This window comes from Triticum dicoccoides, chromosome 6A, assembly GCF_002162155.2.
Source record: "Triticum dicoccoides isolate Atlit2015 ecotype Zavitan chromosome 6A, WEW_v2.0, whole genome shotgun sequence".
Lineage (NCBI taxonomy): Eukaryota > Viridiplantae > Streptophyta > Magnoliopsida > Poales > Poaceae > Triticum > Triticum dicoccoides.
Genome location: NC_041390.1, coordinates 203,136,879 through 203,156,735, shown reverse-complemented (window position 1 = coordinate 203,156,735; position 19,857 = coordinate 203,136,879).

Genomic DNA, 19,857 nt, shown 5'->3' with positions numbered 1-19,857 from the left:
GATAGTACCGCACATTTTTAGGTGTGCCCTGTGTAGATAGTAGCCCCTGCTACTCTGGTTGTTGTCGAGAACGGCGGCGAACAGAGGATCGTAGTCCCAGGTAATAACCAAACCGCCTTTATGTGCAGGTGGTTGGAGCTCTGGTGGCTGGCCGGACTCATGAGATTGCCAAACTAAAGCGGCAACTGGATGTGGCGGATGCCGCCATCGAGCTTGTTAATAAGCGGCTTGACGAGGCACAGGGTAAGTGATATTTTCTGGTGAATGTCACATAGTAAGAGCAGCGTAACGCCAGTATCTTTAATATGTTGTGACTGCAGATGGAGCTGCCACCGTGGATGCCCTTCGGGCGGAACTTGCTCGAGCCAAGGAACAAGCAAGAATTAGTAATGTGGCCGCTTTAAAGGCGGCCGAAGACTTAATAGCCGAGAAGGCCGCGCATGGCGAGACCAAAGAGAAGATGGCCGAAATGGATGTAAAGTTAAAAGACACGGCCGACCGTTGCCACTTCCTTGAAGAAGAAAACCAGGCGACGGACCTTGAAAAGGCCATGATGGCAACCAAAGACACCCACTCTGCCATGAGAGCGAGGAAGGAAGAGTTGTGTGAAGCCGGGGATATTGCGGCTGGAAATCCTTTTATGCTACGGAGGAAGTTCGGAGATCCGCGGTATGCCCCTCTAGATCGGCTGCGGAGTTCGGCAGACGCATATCTGGACTTGGCGGCGAGCGCTGTCGATGCGGCCGAATACTTCCAAGATCAGACGGAACGTGAAGTGGACAAGTTGTTCTGGTCGCAATTCAACGTTCCAGGGCGTCCGCTCCCATTGACTGATTAGCTTGCCGAATGGGCCGAACTCAATAGATTGTCCAGACTCGCCATGCGGTCCGTCGTAGATCATCTATGGCCGGAAAGGCCGAAGCCAAACAACTATTTCAGCTTGGTGCAGCAGTTCCTTGGTGCGGTGTCGTGTATTAATGCGATGAAGAGGTCGGTGTGCATAGAAGGCTCGCGGATGGCCCTTGCCCGTGTCAAAGCATACTGGGCGGAGATGGATGCCACTACTATTGCGGCACAGGGTTCGGCCATAGGCCGAGTGGCTGCCGAGCACTATTTCAAGAAGTTCTTGAGGGTGCTCGTTTGATAGAGGCCCAGTGCTCGAAGAATATTATGTTTAAGTGACATGTATTCCCATTGTAAAAACAATGTTTATGAAATTTATTAAGGCTGTATTTATACTTTTGCCTGAAAGTAATATGATGCCTCCGATGCGGCCGTTTATGTATATATGTATATAACCTGAAAGATTGCAGTCGTCGGCTTCAACCCCCACGCATATAATGCGGAGGTGTTCGCAGAAGACGCGTGTTCACACTTAATCCAACGTCTTCGTCCTATTAAGGAGGTGATAGCGCAGCGAACGAGGCAACCAGACTATAATGCTTTAACACTTTGACTTAGCCATAGGAGTTTGACGGTGGGGCTACTATATAGCCCCTGGTGGCTCCGCACTCTCCCGAATTCGGGGTGCGTACATGCCTGGCCGGGAAATGGCCCTTCATTAAGGCGGAGGAATTCTAACATTCCGATAGGTCATCGAGTGGTTGACCAGCCTCACGCTATATCATGACAGTCAGTTTTCGGCTTTCTCTACTGAGGTGCTCGTCCGGATGAACCGGGGCACAATCGCAATAGTTCTCCTGGTGCCGCCTTAGCCGATAGAGCGGAACGTAAGGCAGCAAAACACAAGAGCTGGGCAAACCCAACATTTGACCAAAGACATGATTCAGAGCTGATGCATATAAGGCCAAACTTGCGACGCCGAACACTCCCTAAGGTATTCGGTCTTTATGGTATAAACCGGGCCTAAATAGTGCCCTTTGTAAGAAGCCCCTGGTGTCCAGGTACGTGCATTATTCTGACATGGCCACATGCCAAGACGTCAGCATCCTTCTCAATAGTATTGAGAATCCGAGGGATGTGTATCAACAAGAGACAGTAAGAAAGGTTTACGCAGGGTCTTAATCTAAAAACAATCCTTGGAACGGGTCCTGTTGCACGTCTGCGCCCGTGTCTCCGTTGTGCCGTATTCTGGACGGGTGTAGCACGATGGTCATCTATAAAAGAGAGGAACTTAGGTGAAAAGTTATCGTGCAAAAAGGTAGGTTTAAAGAAACCATGTACAATTCAAGATGAGTAAAAATTGCCACTTGTCTGCGCGCGTTGAGCCCCTTGTATTTGTAATACGGGTGTGGCCATCAAACCTGTATGAATTACATATAGCTGCGTCGGACTCGTCTAACCGTGTCCGTGGTCTTGACGACCTATCGAATGCTTTAGTTGGTGAGGCCTTTTTAGTGTGCGGCTGCCAAGGCCGCCGCACTCTCTTCGGCGTGCAGGGATCGCTCAAAATTTCCACTTACTGTAATAATGCCACGTGGACCGGGCATCTTAAGCATGAGGGAAGCGTAATGCGGTATTGCGCTGAAGCGAGCGAAAGCTTCGCGTCCAAGTAGTGCTTGATAGCCACTTTGGAACGGAGCAATGTGGAAGGTCAAATTTTCGCTACAGAAGTTATCAGGGAAGCCGAATATAACCTCTAGTAGCAGGGAGCTCGTGCAATGAGCACCTGAGCCTAGCGTTACTCCTCTAAAGGTAGTATTGCTGTGGCGAATTTTTGTTGGGTCTATCCCCATTTTGCGGACTGTGTCCTGATATATCAGGTTTAGACTACGGCCACCATCCATCAGGACTCATGTGAAGAGGTATCCTTCAATTATTGGGTCTAATACCAAGGCAGCCCATCCTGCGCGCCGGATACTTACTGAGTAATCCTGATGGTTGAAGGTGATCGGTTGAGACGGCCAGTGGCAGAACTCCACGGTGATAGGCCCTTGGGCATATTTATCTGGGAGTGCCGCTTTGTTTCTCCCCTTTATCACGTGTAACATGTTTACTGTTTTGACTTCTGGTGGAAATTTCTTCTGTTCCCCAGTGCTTTGCTTGCGAGGCTCATCCTCGTCTTCGATTGGTGTATCCTGCCCTTGTGTTCGGCGTTGAGCTTGCCGGACCGCTTGAAGACCCAACATTCTCTGTGGGTATGATTTGCAGGTTTATCGGGGGAGCTATGGATCTGACATATTTGGTCCAGAATTTTGTTTAGGCTGGACAGTTCATCTCTGGCGCCTTTAGAGGACGGCTTTTGCTGACCTGGCCGAGAGCTTCTGAATCCGGCGTTTACCGCCGTGCTCTTCGGGATGTCTTCTTTCTTACGGCGCTTATTATTTTTGTTGCGTCGTGATTTCCCATTTCCATCTCTAACTTCGGATGTACTTGGGTCGCTGGTGCTGCATCAGGCTAGCCAGCTGTCCTCGCCCGCGCAAAAGCAGGTCATGAGGTTTGTTAATGCTGCCATTGTTCTTGGCTTTTCTTGGCCGAGTTGTCTGTCAAGCCATTCGTCTCGAACGCTGTGCTTAAAAGCTGCCAAGGCTTCGGCGTCCGGACAGTCGACTATTTGGTTCTTTTTTAGTAAGAAACCTGTTCCAAAGCTTTCGGGCTGACTCTCCAGGCTGTTGAGTTATATGACTCAAATCGCCCGCATCCGAAGGTCGGACATAAGTCCCTTGAAAATTTGCCCGAAAAGCATCTTTGAGCTCTTCCCAGCTTCCAATGGAGCTTTCGAGGAGGCTTTTAAGACAGTGCTGAGCTGGCCCTTTGAGTTTGAGGGGTAAATACTTAATGGCGTGGAGATCATCTCCTCGAGCCATATGGATATGGAGGATATAGTCCTCAATCCAGACCCCAGGGTCTGTTGTTCCATCGTATGCCTCTATGTTTACAGGTTTGAATCCCTCTGGAAATTCATGGTCCAGCACCTCGTCGGTGAAACATAGGGGGTGTGCAGCACCCCTGTATCTGGGTGTACCGCGTTGTTCGGATGTTTGTTGTGTTGCATCGTATGCTGGAGCGCGCTTGCATGGTCCATAGATGGATATGGTTGCGCCGTCCTTTTGATGCGAGCCCTCGCGTGGACCGCGTATTGGCTTATGTGCGGCATTGTTTGCCGCTCTATGTTGGCCGTGAGGTCGTCTATCCGGCCAGATGGCCATTTTAATTTTTGGTTGCGGGGGATCTAAGGCCTCCTCATCAAATTCAGGTAGCAACTTCCGCTTCGGGTAGCTCTTGGTGGGGCGATTACCGCCGTACTTCACTGCTGTGTTGAGTACTTTACTCCATCTGATTCTGAGTGTGTCTTGCGCAGCCTTGAGCCTTTTCTTCTGCTTTTTTAGACTCCTCACGGTGGCAACAAGCCTTTGACGGGCATTCTGTTGCTCCAGGTGTCTGTCCGGTGTGATGTCGTCTGGGCTATTATCTTTGACAGAGTCGGGTTGTTCGGTTTGATTCTCCGTGTTGCCATGGTCCGGCGATGGTTCACCCTGCTCTAACGCTGGGTCTATACGATTGTTGTTTCTACCGAGGCGGGATTTGGAGCGGCGCTTACGCCGCCGCTTTGACTGCTTCTAGAGGGGACAACCCTTCGTTGCATCCTTCCGTTCCTCGTCGTCATTTTCTTTTGGTGTGTCCACCATGTATACGTCATGTGATGAAGTGGGCGTCCAGTGCCCTGTGGGCAGTGGTTCCTGTTTGTCTGCTGCATCGTCGTCCATACCGTCGATGTCTTCAGAGTCGAAGTCGAGCATGTTGATTAAGTCATCGACAGTGGCTACTAATGGGTGGTGGGTGGGCGGCGAATTTCTTCGTCATCCGCATCCCAATCCTGCCGGACATAGTTCGGCCAGGACTCTCGTGACAAGGCGAGAGACTTTAATGAATTCAGTATGTCGCCGTAGGGAGAGTGCTGAAAGATATCCGCGGAGGTGAACCCCATGATTGAAGCCCAGTCGGATTTGATAGGCACGGGCGCAGGCGGTTCAGAGTCCGTGGCCGGGGAAGGATCCGGCAGTTTGGCAACACGGCTCTCGTGAAGGGTAAGGTCGATATTCAGCTTGATCGCCGCTGAGGATACGGCCTCCGTGACGGGGTCTATCCACCCGTCCATGGATGGCGCAACTGGCTCTGAATTGAGGCTCGGAGCGGCTGCCGGTGCGATCTCCTGAATACGGTCTGATGGTAGAGCTAAATCGTACTCATGGTGACCGCGTGGCGCACAAGGCAGGGGCTCAAATCCATCGAAGATCAAGTCTCCGCGGAGATCGGCCGTGTAATTTAAGCTTCCAAACCTGACCTGATGGCCAGGGGCGTAGCTTTCGATCTGCTCTAGATGGCCAAGCGAGTTGGCCCGCAGTGCGAAGCCGCCGAACACAAAGATCTATCCGGGGAGAAAAGTCTCACCCTGGACTGCATCGCTATCGATGATAGAAGGAGCCATCAAGCCTAACGGCGACGACACAAAGGAACTCTCAATGAAAGCACCAATGTCGGTGTCAAAACCGGCGGATCTCGGGTAGGGGGTCCCGAACTGTGCATCTAAGGCGGATGGTAACAGGAGGCAGGGACACGATGTTTTACCCAGGTTCGGGCCCTCTTGATGGAGGTAAAACCCTACGTCCTGCTTGATTTATTCTTGATGATATGAGTATTACAAGAGTTGATCTACCACGAGATCGGAGAGGCTAAACCCTAGAAGCTAGCCTATGGTATGATTGTATCTTATCCTACGGACTAAAACCCTCCAGTTTATATAGACACCAGAGGGGGCTAGGGTTACACAAGGTTGGTAACAATGGAGGAGATATCCATATCCGTACTGCCTAGCTTGCCTTCCACGCCAAGTAGAGTCCTATCCGGACACGGGATGAAGTCTTCAATCGTGTATCTTCATAGTCCAACAGTCCGGCCAAGGGATATAGTCCAGCTGTCCAGAGACCCCCTAATCCAGGACTCCCTCAATTAACCCCACCACGGAGGCCGCAGATTCAATGGCGTTGGAGCCACACATGGACCTGGTCTCACTCGATGCCTATGCCACCGGAACACCGGACTCGTCTCCGGCTGTAGGTTCCGAACCACACGAGCCCGCGGATGCCGAGCTTGATTGTTTATCGATCTTCGAATTCAGCACCGCATACATCTTCCAGCACTCGCCTCTGGGCGACGTGCTAAACTCGTTAAAAAGTTTGTCCTTAGCGGAGGACTCTCAGCTGCACTATATCCGGCTCGAACTAGGGGCTGACGATGGAGAATTTCGCTTCCCACCCGCCACCCACTTTATAGCCACGGTTGAGGATTTGACCGACGAACTTGATTACGACTCCGAGGACATCGACTATATGGACGATGATGCCAGAAAAGAAGAAGACCAGAACCCGCAGTTGACCGGACGCTGGACGGCCACTTCCTCGTATGACGTATACATGGTGGATGCACCAAAGGAAAACAACGGCGACGACAAGGAAGACCCAGTTGAGGATAAACCTTCCAAAATACAGTCCAAGCGCCGGTGCCAGTGGCGCTGCTCCAAGTCACGCCGCAGTAAAGATAGCAACACCGGCACAGGAGAAGATGACACTCCGGAAGGTGCCGAAGACAATGAAGACCCCGTCGACACAACAAACGAACAAGACGAATGGGAAGATGTGCAGGTTAGCCTTGTTAAACAGGCCACATACAAAGATTCAGAGGACAACAGTTATCTTCCGCTCTCCAAGGATGAGGTGAGCCTTGGCACCGAGGATTTCATCGTGCCCGAGGAACCTCTGGAGCAGGAGCGCTTCAAGCGCCAGCTAATAGCCACTGCAAGGAGCCTGAAAAAGAAGCAGTAGCAGCTTCAAGCTGACCAGGATCTGCTCAATGATAAATGGACTGATGTCCTAGCAGCCGAAGAATACAGCCTCAAGCGCCCAACCAAAAGCTACCCAAAATGTAAATTGCTACCTCAGTTCGATGAGGAGGCGCCGGAGTATATACCACCATCGTACAATGCGGCTGACCGGCCGCCGCGTGGCCGGGACAAAATGGCAACCCATGCCGAACACCAGCCCGCCCTGCCTCGTCACTCAGGCAAAGGTAAATTCGCCCACGGCCATACATATGACCTTCGGCAGAACCTGAACAATAAAGAAGGACCTACCAGATCAATCTACGGATCATGAGGACGCACCTCGACACGTGACAACGGCCGCCTATTCTGACGTGACAAACCTAGTCATGCGCAGGCCGGACACCGTAGACGGACTTCATCAGAGCTGCGTCATGATACGGCCTGATATAGAGGCCTCGCACACCCTCATTGCTTCACTGATGAGGTCCTGGATCACGAATTCCCCGAAGGATTCAAGCCCGTGAACATAGAATCATACGATGGGACCATGGACCCTGTGGTGTGGATCGAAGACTTCATTCTCCACATCCATATGGCACGCGGAGATGAACTCCACGCCATCAAATACCTCCCTCTCAAACTCAAGGGGGCCGCTCGGCATTGGCTAAACAGTCTGCCTGACAATTCCATTGGCAGTTGGGAGGACTTGGAGGAGGCTTTCCTCGATAACTTCCAAGGTACATATGTTCGACCTCCGGACGCTGATGACTTAAGCCATATAGTCCAGCAGCCCAAAGAGTCTGCCAGGAAATTCTGGACAAGGTTCCTAACTAAAAAGAACCAAATCATTGACTGTCCGGACACTGAAGCTCTAGCAGCTTTCAAACATAGCATCCGCGACGAATGGCTCGCTCGCCACCTCTGCCAACAAAAGCCAAAATCCATGGCGGCCCTCACGGCACTTATGACCCGCTTTTGTGCGGGCAAGGATAGTTGGTTGTCCCGTAGAAAAAACAATGCAAGCGACGCCGGCACCCCTGAAGTTAAAAATAACAAAGACAAGTCTCGATGCAATAGATACAAGTGCCGAAATAGCGGTGACAACACTGAGGATACGACGGTCAACACCGGATTCAGTGGCTCTAAGTCCGGTCTACGGAAGAAGCCATTCCAAAAGAACAATTCGGGCCCATCCAGCTTGGACCGCATACTTGATCGTCCATGCTAGATTCACGGCACCCCCGACAAGCCTCCTACTCATACAAATAGAGAGTGCTGGGTTTTCAAACTGGCTGGCAAATTAAACACCGAGAACATGGAAAAAGGATCGCAAAGCGAGGACGACAACGAAGAGCCACGGCAGCCGAACACAGGGGGATAGAAGAAGTTTCCCCCTCAGGTCAAAATGGTGAACATGATATATGCCACCCACATCCCAAAGAGGGAGCGCAAGCGTGCGCTTAGGGACGTCTACGCGATAGAGCTAGTCTCCCCAAAATTCAAGCCATGGTCATCGTGCCCGATCACTTTCGATCGCCGGGACCACCCGACCAGTATCCGTCACGGGGGCTCAGCCGCACTAGTCTTAGACCCAATAGTTGATGGGTTTCACCTGACTCGCGTCCTTATGGACGGTAGTAGCAGCCTCAACCTGCTCTATCAGGATACAACGTGGAAAATGGGCATTAACCCATCAAGGATCAAGCCTACAAGGACTACTTTTAAAGGAGTCATACCAGGTGTAGAAGCCCACTGTACGGGCTCAATCACATTAGAGGTTGTCTTCGGATCTCCCGACAACTTCCGAAGCGAGGAGTTAATCTTCGATATCGTCCCGTTCCGCAGTGGCTATCATGCACTGCTCGGACGAACTGCGTTTGCTCGATTCAATGCAGTGCCACACTATGCTTGTCTCAAGCTCAAGATGCCTGGTCCATGCGGAGTTATAACAGTCAATGGCAATATGGAACACTCCCTCCGTACAGAACAGCACACAGCTGCCCTAGCAGCAGAAGTACAAAGCGGCCTTCTCAAGCAGACCCTTCATTCGGCTGACGAGCCCGCGGACATCCTTAAGAGGGTCCGAACTACTCTGCATCGACTTGTCAGGAGATCGACTAGCAATCCGGCCTCCGTCTCAGTCCCGATCAAGCGGTTGCATTCGTGCCGCGCGTACATAACTACGCACTTAAAATTCCATGGGCATTGACGGAGGCACAAACAACTTGTGATCCACGGCACGGCTCAACCGACATCGGATACACACATACTTTCACTTTTACTTGTTTTCCTTTCAGGTGTCAATCCCACAGGCCCAATCGGGGGGTCTGGTCATCGGTCCTCTTGTAGGATAAATACGCCAAGACGGCGAGAAGCGCGGACATATGGGGAACTTTTTAGGTGATTCCATTAACGATAACTCTACCTGTTTTCCAGGACCCATATGCAGCTCTCCCCTGGTTTTGGCATGTTAAATAGCCTATTTCTTCTTGCACTATTTTTATCAATGCGCCTTGACGTACTAATTACATTACAATGAAAACAGTGTGTAGCTGGAGCTTTAGGACCCCAGCTTTTTACCCTCAAGTCTTTTCTGTTTTCTTTCTCTGTTTTCTTTTTCAGATTCCCTGTGGATAACCCCATCAGGTAGCACCCGTACACTTTGGTATGTTTGACGTTTGCCAGGGGCTTTATAGCACCTTACATTACGGCAACAAAAGTACGAACACTTTCTATAAGTATAGTCGGCACCCCGAATTTAGCATTATATGCATTGGCTCCAAATCATGTCTTTGGTCAATAGTTGGGTTGCCTGGCTCCTGTGCTTGCTACCCTACGTTCCGCTACATCAGCTAGGGTAGTAAAGGGAGAACTACTGCGATTGTGTCCTGGTCTAAATCGGATGAGCACCTCAGTAGAGAAAGCCGAAAACTGACTGTCATGATGCGGCGAGAGCTGGTCAGCTGTTCGGAGGTCTCAAATCATTGGGGATTTTTCCGCATTTTGCGAAGGATCGGTACTGCCCGATCAGGCGCCGGTAGCACTCTAGTTCGTATACCAGGGGCTGCGCCTATGTTTTATTATAAAACTCCTATAGCTAAGTGGGGGCGTTCAAGCCGTATAGTGTAGTTGTCTGATTCGTTGCCTAAACAACTCCTTCAAGAACCATATAATTGGATCAAGATTGTTTAGATTCCACCCCGAACACCTCCGTACTACCTACGCGAGGGCTGAAGCCGACGACTGGTTAACCCTCAGATTTCATACAACACGGTCGCACAGGAGGAAACAATCAAAACATAAAAAAATTATATATTACAAAGCGGATATGTTGTCATCATACAAGACAAAATACGAGTGTATTCACTCGAAAATAACGTCCTGCCCGCACTGCGTGGCTACAATACGAGACCCCTCGAGGACATCCGCAAAATAGCGCTCAGGTGTATGATGCTCCTTGCCCTTCGGCGGCCCCTTGGTCAGCTCGATGGCGTCCATTTTTGCCCACCACATCTTGCAGCGAGCAAAGGCCATCCGGGCACCTTCAATATAGACCGACCACTTTACAAACTCAAGTCGTGGGCAGGAACTAACAAGCCGCTTCACAAGCCCGAAGTAGCTGCTGGGTACCGGCGCGGCAGGCCATAGCCGGACTATCAGGTCCCTCATGGCCAGCCCGGCTGCCTTGTGTAGCTCGACCAACTATTTCAGCTGGTCGCTGAAGGATACCGGATGTTCTGGTCCAAGATATTGAGGCTAGAACAGCATCTCCGTCGAACTCCCTTCCTCGGCTCGATAGAATTCAGCACATCGGATACGCCGCACAGCAAATCCGTAAACGCCCCTGTAGAGCACCAAATTCGGGTAAGCAACAGGAGCGTTCCCTTTATCAACTTGCTTTGCATAATGAAAAACTTACCCACCGCAATCTTCTTAGCCGCCTGGAGTTCCTGAAGAGTGCTCTGGGCTTCGGCTCGAGCCTCTTGTGCGCTCTGGCGAGCCTTGGCAAGTTCGGACGCCTGCGTCTTTGAATCACGCTCCAGGGACTCGTACTTCTTAATGGCATCCTGAAGCTCTTGCCGCACCTCGCTGACTCGGGCCTCGTATTTTTTGCGTGCGGTGCGTTCCTTGGCCGCTTTGTTCTCGGCCTCGGCTAATGCCTTCTTGAGGGCCGCCACCTCGGTCGTGGACCCTAGCATAGTCCATGACACTTTAGTCAGCACGAAGTATTCATCCTTCCTAACATACACGCACAGGTTACAGCATACCTTTGCTGTCCTCCAGCTGCATCTTCACAACACTAAACTCTTCCTCAGCCAGCTCCAGGCTCCGCTTCAGTTCGGAGACCTCCGTAGTATGAGCAGCAGTAGCCAGCAGCGGCGCCTGCTTATTCGCATAGACATCATATGTTAGACTCCTGTGAAACCTGTTTTGATCCTTTGTTCGGCTTTTCTTTCCGAACACCGAACAGAGCATTAGGGGCTACTATCTATGCTGTGATATTCTTTCTACAATTATTATTACCTCAAAGGCTGTTAAAAGGCTAGTGCAGGCTTCGGTCAGTCCACTTTTGGCAGACTGAACCTTTTTGATCACCGTACCCATGAGGGCACGATGCTCATCTACAATGGAAGCGTCTCGCAGCGCTTCCAGTAGATCATCCGGTGCCTTTGGTCGGATAGAGGTCACCAGCGTAACAGGCACACCCCTCCTTTCGAGGAAGGCCATTCGCTAGACTCCGGAGCCGTACAAGTCTCCAGAATGATATCCGGCTGAGGGCCGAATGGAACTTGGCCCCCACCATCAGTATCCATGGGGGTTTCTTCCCCCATGTGTCCGGCGGCCGTGGAGTCACCCTTGGACGCCGCCCTGACAATCTCCAGAGCCTCCCCTTTGTTAGGGAAGGCCCTTTGGGACACCACCTCATCATCACCCTTGGGCAAGGCAGAGTGAGCAGGTGGCGGCGACATGCTAGCCATCTCCTTGGAATCTAGCGAGCCCTCTGTCGAGGACTGCAGAGAACCATCGCGGGCCAGACGGCAATAGCATAAATTAAACATATCAATATTGCAAAGGGGAAGGGCCGAACATTTGGACGAGCATAAGGTCTTGGGTACTTACGAAGCGGCCCGAGGCTTAGTCCGGGCCATTCGTTCTGGACCGCTATCGACATCCCACGCGGAGTTATCCACGAGGGAGCCCTTCCCCCTCTAGGGTGCCTTCGCCTCTAGGTTTGTGGAGGCCACCCTTTTCTTCCTTCCCCCCTTAGGGGGGAGTTGTCTTCCTCCTCCTTGTCGCCGTCTTCGGCGACCGAAGGGTCAGTCTCGTCTTCGGACAATAGTTCCTAAGAATCCTTTTGACGATGGCCACTCCTGGTCCCCTTGGCTTCCTTTTTGGTCTTCTTCTTTGGCACGTCATAGGGCGCCGGGAACAACATCTTCATCAGGAGTGGGGTCTCTTCGTCTTCGGGTAGCGGGGCTGGATAGTTAATCCGCCTCGCTATGTCGACCCAGGCCTAAGGAAAAAAATGATAGTAGAGCTTAGACTTGTTTCTCACAATATGCTAGTAAAGGTTATGCCTTGAGATCATGAAAAAACTTATCGAATTATCTTGGCGCTTTGAGCTAAGCCCACAATCCTCGGTTGTAGGCAGTGGCATCTCGCCGGCCTTGAAGAGCACTTTCCAGATATCCTCGTGCGCTGTGCCGAAGAGCTCTAGCAGCGTCTGGTGCTTGGCCGGATCGAATTCCCATAAATAACAAGTCCAGTGTTAGCACGGGAGGATCCGGCGGATGAGCATAACCTGGATCACATTGATAGGCTTAATCTTTCTGGATATCATGTTCTGGACGCACGTCTGGAGCCCTGCCAGCTCGTTCGGAGCACCCCAGGTTAGGCCCTTCTCTTGTCAGGAGGTGAGCCACATCGGAACATCGGATCAGAATTGGGGGGCCACTGTCCAGTTAGTGTCATGCGGCTCGGTGATGTAGAACCACCCTGATTGCCACCCCTTCACCTTCTCCATGAAAGAACCTTCGAGCCAGGTTTGGGCATCTTACCCAGCATAGCTCCTCCGCACTCTGTTTGTTGGCCTGTCACCACCTTTGGCTTCACATTAAAGGTCTTCAGCCATAGGCCGAAGTGAGGTGGAATGCGGAGAAAGGCCTCGCACACGACTATAAATGCCGATATGTTGAGGATAAAGTTAGGGGCTATATCATGGAAGTCTAGCCCATAATAAAACATCAATCTGCGGACAAACGGGTGGAGAGGGAATCCCAGCCTGCGGACAAAATGCGTGAGGAACACCACTCTCTCATGAGGCTCAGGGGTGGGGATGATCTGTCCCTTGGCCGGGAGTCGGTGAACGATCTCCTTGGCCAGGTATCCGGCCTCTCGGAGCTCCTCTATATTTTCCCTCTTAACGGAGGAGGTCATCCACTTGTCGCCGGCTCCGGATCCGGACATGGTTGGGTGCTGGTTTGAATGAGGACTTGGGCGTTGGAGCTCGAGGACGGAGAGGCAGGTGGAAAGTGTGGCGGAAGAAAGGGGAATCTTATCTCCTTATAAGGGCGGTGAATATCGAACGCCCCCGTTCGCTTTAAAATTCGCCTGCTCCCAAGGGCTGTGTAAACGGCACAGTTGGGTTACCCACACCCGTATTGATGAGAATCCTGTGATAAGGGGACACGATCTCTCCTTTGACAAGACGTGCCAATGACAACCGCGTCTTGAAACGTGGGGCGAAAAACGGTTCGAAATTATGATCGGACGGACGTGACGTCATATTACTAAAGTTGTCAGCAGATGGGACTCGTGTGTTATTATATTTTCTCTATGTTTGTGTGCGGTGTGTTTTACAGGTCCGGACACGTTTGTTTCATCCGAAGACTATTTTTTGGAGTTCAGAAGGAGGAACCCGCCTTGCAATGTCGAAGACAGCACTACGCGCCGGATACCTTGTCATTGAAGCCAGGTTCAGGGGCTACTGAGGGAGTCCTGGACTAAGGGGTCGTCGGACGTCCGACCTGTTATCTATGGGCCGGACTGATGGGCTGTGAAGATACGAAGACCGAAGACTACACCCGTGTTCGGATAGGACTCTCCTTGGCGTGGAAGGCAAGCTTGGCGAACAACTATGAAGATTCCATATTATGTAACCGACTCTATGTAACCCTAGATCCCCCTGGTGTCTATATAAACCGAAGGACTTAGTCCGGATAGGGGATACTCAATACCATAGTCATACAGGCTAGACTTCTAGGGTTTAGCTTTTACGATCTCGTGGTAGATCAACTCTTGTAACACTCATATTCATCAAGATCAATCAAGTAGGAAGTAGGGTATTACCTCCATAGAGAGTGCCCGAACCTGGGTAAACATCGTGTCCCCTGTCTCCTGTTTCCATCAACCTTAGACGCACAGTTCGGGATCCCCTACCCGAGATCCGCCGGTTTTGACACCGACAGGCACCCCATAGACACAAAAGTTGATCATTGATCTTTAGTCATGTGCGGTGCCCCCTCCACCATAATCCATCTCGGTTATATTGTAGCGGTGCTTAGGAGAAGCGCTGTTCCGGTAGCAACATCATCACCATCATCACGCCGTCGTGCTGACGAAACTCTCCCACGGAGCTCTACTAGATCGTGAGTTCGCAGGACGTCACCGAGCTGAACGTGTGCAGATCGCGGAGGTGCGGTACGTTCAGTACTAGGATCGGTCGATCGTGAAGATGTACGACTACATCAACCGCGCTGTCATAACGCTTCCGCTTACTTTCTACGAGGGTATGTAGACGATACTCTCCCCTCTAATTGCTATGCATCACCATGATCTTGCGAGTGCGTAGGATTATTTTTTGAAATTACTGCGTTACCCAACACATTTTCCTTTTCATTGGTCTAGTGTTCGCACAGAGAAATATGACCATTAAAATGAAATGCACAAATTCATCCATTGACCATATTTCTCGTATCCTCGAAAATGGTCACAATCTAGTTCGTAGAGAAACAAATCATACAATTTCACATATGAATTCATGACACATTTATTCTATTGTTTCATGGATTCATTACAATCTCTGAGATTTCCATTACATAATTAAACTCCGTATGAAAATAAGAGAGCTTCCTACTACACTCATTAAAATTTTAGCTACTCAGCTCTAGCTTTCTTTGGGTGTGTACAGTGAATGGCATAATGTCCTGCAGCATTGCAATGAAAAAATTAACTTACGGTAATTCCCTGGGCTTCCTTGTGACTCCATAGGTTCCTTGGGTTCTTTGCTTCTTTTCTGGATAATCATTGGCATAATGTCCTGTGTGCTTCCACTCAAAACAGGTAATATGGCTCTTATCCTTCTTTGTAGGTGTAGCTGGTTTGGGATGATGTTGGTTTCCAATTCCTCCAGTTCCACTGTCATGACGGTGGCCAATGGGGTGGTGTCCAATGCTTACGTGCTGAGAGTCACCTCCATGGTTCTAATGGTTGTGTCCTCCAAATTTATTGGGTCCTAATCCTGTACTTCCTGAGTATGGGGTGTAGCAGGGCTTCTGCTGAACTCCAGAGCTAAACTTTCCCGGTCCAGGCTTCCTTTTGTGGTTCTTAACCTACTGATGCTTGGCTTCGAGGATAATAGCTTTATCAACCATCTCCTGGTAGTTCTCAAAGTGAGTAACAGTCAATTTAACTTCAAGTTCATCGTTCAAACCTTCCAAAAAGTTATCCTGTTTAGCTACATCGGTGGCCATGTCTCCTAGAGCATAAGGGGACAACCTGCTGAACTCATCAACATATTCACAAACTGAACATCCTCCCCGGCGCAAGTTATGAAATTATTTCTTCTTGACGCTCATAGCTCCAGCTGAAACATGAGTGGTACAGAACGCCTACTGGAATTGCTCCCAAGCCACATTCTGCATGGGGTATGTGGTGGTATAGTTCTCCCACCATTCAGCTGCCGGTCCATCCAGCTGGTGAGCGACAAATCTCACTTTCTCTATGTCAGTGCATCCTGCAGTGACCATCACTCTTCCTATCTTGCGAAGCCAATCATCTATGACAATCGAGTCTGTGCTGCTTGAGAACATAGGTGGGTTCAACCATAGGAAACGGGTAAGGTTACCAACTTGAGGTGGCGGGTTATTGTTGTTGTTCTCATTCTAGTTCTGCATTAGGAGTTGCAGCATCTAGTTTTGGGTCTAGAGCAACTGCTCTATGCTGGGTCCGTTTCTCCCTGAGCTATTCCTGGTATTGTCACGTCTCGGTGGCATATGATGGGTTTTGCGGCGAGGAGGTAAGGTTGGAGAGAGAGGAAGAAAGATACTCATACAAACAATATAGTTTTGAAAGCTGGTTTTATTTGTGGCTATCAGGAAAAAACATCAAACAATGACCTCTCACAAATCATGGCATCTAACATAGGTATATAATAGGGGTTTGGTCTTCTATAGGTCATATCGGGATTCTTCAGGGTCTTCGGAGTCTTCAATTTTTGTAGCTTCGATCATTGTACTCTGAGATGGTCCTTAGTTGATTCTCCGTGTGGTCAAAAGGGAAAGGGGTATATTCTAACTATTTTAGGTAAGAGGGACTATTTGATAAAATCAGAAAAGATGAGAAGTAAGGGCTCTTTTTGAAAAGAACTTTTTTAGAGATCCTTTCCTAAGGCTTTCCAGTTTCTAGGGTCACGTCCTAAAGTCATCATGTGCTCTGATACCATCTCTGTATCGACCCGACCTCAAACGGTCAAGCCTCTGTGAATCTGTGCCATCCCTGGATCAGTATGCTGGCACACACAGTACATGTGTGTATATATCAAAGTGCAATCACATGTATAAACAATGTAAAACTAAGATATACCTCATAAGTCTTAGCAAAAACCAACAAACGGGTGTAAAGTCCCATCAATGCCATCGAGAAGTTGAATGTAGACGGTAACCCTATATCATAACTCTTACTTGTCGAAGAAGAATCTGCAACATGCACAACAAAAAAGAAACATCCGTGACATTTTGGGCCGAACGAAAAAAAATTCTGTCATACTTATGACACTTCTATGACGATAATTGTGAAAAACCCGGTATCATCATAGATGTGGTGGGCTCCTACTTCTATGACAAAAAATCATGACAGAAAATGGGCTTTTCGTCCTGGGCGGGCCGGAGACGCAGCTGCATGACATTCTTTGGGTCGTCCATGACGGGAAAAACCATGGTAGAAGCTAGGGCGAGGAAAATTTCGGGGAGTTCCTGGTTATGGTGGGTGGTCGGGGCCGAGCGATGCGCGTTTCTCTCATACACATACGCGCGTGTGTGCGAGGCGTTGGGCTCTAACTGAACCCGAGCGATTACACTAGCTACATTACTGAACCCGAGTGATTCCTTCGCTACTGCTGCTAACTGAAGCCGATCGGTGCTGCCTCTGGATGAACAGTGAGCGTTGCTGGGGGGGATTGGATGAACAGTTCCCGGTGGGGGTGGATGAATAGGACCCCGTGGTGTTGCCTCTGGATGAACAGGACCCCAATTGATCGAGATGGTTGGGGCTAGATGAATGGGACCCCGTGGAGGGCTGGATGAACAAGACGACCCCGTGGAGGGCTGGATGAACAGTAGACGGTGGAGGGCTGGATGAACAGTAGCCCGTGGAGGGGTGTTTAAACAAGAGCCCGTGGAGAGGGCTGGTTGAACAGTAGCCGGTGGAGTAGCGCACGGTGGAGGCTGGATGAACAGGAGCCCGTGGATGAACAGTCGTAGGTGGAGGCTGGAGGAGGTCGACGACGGATGAACAATAGCTCGTGGAGGCTAGAGGGGGTCGACGGTGGAGATGAACAGTATCTCGTGGATTCCTGTTTTGTGGTACGCCACACCCCTCCCGATGAACATGACCCACATTTCAACCGTAGCGCTCCAACACAAGTCCGTTTCCTCCGATTTGCGGTACGCCACACCCCTCCCGATGAATAGGACCCCCGTTTCGACCGTAGGAGGTCCGTTTCCTCCATTTTGCGGTATGCCAGACCCCTCCTGATGAATAGGATCCCATTTCAACTGTGGCCGGTCGAACACAAGGCCGTTTCCTCCGTTCTGTGGTACGCCAGGCCTCGTTTTCATCGGCTGTTCCGTCCAAGCCCTCCCGATGAACACGACGATGCATTCCATTCTGACCCAGCCGGTTGGCTCCCCACGAACACGACGACGACGCTGTTTCTCTGTTTCGACCCAGCCATGTACACGAGCCCTGGCCGTACGTATGCATGAGTAGGCGTTCGAGACCCTGCCCGTATGTACATACGTGGCCGTATTTTCTTTCTTGCACACTGGTCGTTGTACGTACGTGTACATGCTACGTGCATGCTTCTACTAGGACATGTGCGCGCCTCTACATGGACTAGTATGTACGTACATGTTCGCGACCAGAATGACAACGCTACGTACGCTTCGACCAGGTGGGCCCTGACTGTCAGGCACTTCCTTGCATGCGAAGATGTAGCTGGTTGATAACCCACAAGTATAGGGGATCGCAACAATTTTCAATAAGTAAGAGTGTCAAACCCAATGAGGAGCTAAAGGCAGAACAAATATTCCCTCAAGTTATATCGACCACTGATACAACTCTACGCACGCTTGATGTTTGCTTTACCTGGAACATTTATGAAACTAGAAGTACTTTGTAGGTGTTGTTGGATAGGTTTGCAAGATAATAAAGATTACGTCAATAAATGTTAGGGGCTGTTTAGATAAAGACACAACTGACTTAGTTTTAGTAAAGAGCTTTTTGTTACGAGAAAGTTATTTGTCCCTAGGCAATCGATAACTAGACTGGTAATCATTATTGCAATTTTATTTGAGGGAGAGGCATAAGCTAACATACTTTCTCTACTTCGATCATATGCACTTATGATTGGAACTCTAGCAAGCATACGCACCTACTAAAGATCATTAAGGTAAAACCAAACCATAGAATTAAAGTATCAAGTCTTCTTTATCCCATACGCAAACAACCTACTTACTCGGATCTGTGCTTCTGTCTCTCACGCCACCCACCATAAGCAAATCATGAACATATTGCAAACCCTATAGCGGGGATCCCTCATGGTTGTGCGACACGGACAACACCATAGGACAACATCAATAATAAAACATGCATCTCAAACCAATCACGATCATCAAATAGCCTATAGGACAAAACAGATCTACTCAAACATCATAGGATAGCCATACATCATTGGGAAATAATATATAGCATTGAGCACCATGTTTAAGTAGATATTACAGCGGGTAAGAGAGAGTTTACACCGCTGCATAGAGGGGGGAAGAGTTGGTGATGATGGTGGTGAAGTTGTTGGTGAAGATTGCGGTGATGATGATGGCCCCGGCGGCACTCCGGTGCCACCGGAAGCGAGTGGGAGAGGGCCCCCTCCTTCTTCTTCTTCTTCCTTGGCCTTCTTCCTAGATGGGATAAGGGTTTCCCCTCTGGTCCATGGTCTCCATGGCGTGGGAGGGGCGAGAGCCCCTTCGAGATTGGATATGTCTCTCTGTCTCTCTCTGTTTCTACGTTCCCTGATTCTGCCCTTTCACCGTTTCTTATATTCCCGGATATCCGTAACTCCGATGGGCTGAAATTTTAAAACGATCTCTATCCGGATATTAGCTTTCTTGCGGTGAAAGAAGGGCATCAACTGCCTTACGAGGTGGCCATGAGGGTCACGGGCACGCCCAGGGGGGTGGGGCGCGCCCCCTGCCTCGTGCCTCCCTCAAGCACCGCCTCGCGTGGATTTTTCTTCCCAAAAATCATATATATTCCAAAAAAAATCTCTGTCAGTTTTTATCCCGTTTGGACTCCGTTTGATATGGATATTCTGCAAAGCAAAAAACATGCAACAAACAGGAACCGACACTAGGCACTGGATCAATATGTTAGTCCCAAAAATAGTATAGAAAGTTGCCAAAAGTATATGAAAGTGGTAGAATATTGGCATGGAACAATCAAAAATTATAGATACGACGGAGACGAATCAGCATCCCCAAGCTTAATTCCTGCTCGTCCTTGAGTAGGTAAATGATAAAAAA